At 31.5% G+C, this 337-nt stretch overlaps 1 pseudogene across 1 annotated transcript in view; it reads right to left on the bottom strand.

Annotated features, from left to right (window-relative positions):
- LOC110418027 (cleavage and polyadenylation specificity factor subunit 1-like) overlaps positions 1–335 on the bottom strand; it is a 5,212-nt pseudogene extending 4,877 nt beyond the window's left edge. The window contains exon 1 of the transcript XR_016351313.1: positions 243–335. The product of XR_016351313.1 is annotated as a cleavage and polyadenylation specificity factor subunit 1-like (transcript). The remainder of the gene's footprint in view (positions 1–242) is intronic.
- Between the last annotated feature and the right edge of the window lie 2 nt (positions 336–337).

Raw genomic sequence — 337 nt, 5'->3', positions numbered from 1 at the left:
GAAGTGGTTAATCCAGAAAGTCAAAATGTGATGCCGTTTGCAAGTTAAGAAGTCAATTTTTTTTAATTTGTTAGCAAAATGACAAAGCATTAATTTGAAATCTAGAAAGTTGGATTTCATACTGATAAAATCTCTTTAAGCTTTTTTTAAAAATGTTAATTCATCAAACAATGGAAAATTAAATTGACTTTGATAAAGAATTAAAGTGAAAAGTCATTTCGAAGGTTAGAAAATGGGACTACCATAGTGCGCGCCTCCAGACTTATAATCAAGTATGCATGATATTCATCATCATCATCAGTCACTTTAGACAAATCAGCACTGTGACTGCGTGTGC

Source organism: Theobroma umbraticum, unplaced genomic scaffold (genome assembly GCF_002168275.2).
Source record: "Theobroma umbraticum cultivar Fairchild unplaced genomic scaffold, ASM216827v3 scaffold_50.0, whole genome shotgun sequence".
Classification (NCBI taxonomy): domain Eukaryota; kingdom Viridiplantae; phylum Streptophyta; class Magnoliopsida; order Malvales; family Malvaceae; genus Theobroma; species Theobroma umbraticum.
Note: the sequence above shows the minus strand (reverse complement) of the source record. Positions and strands in the feature narration are given on the sequence as shown.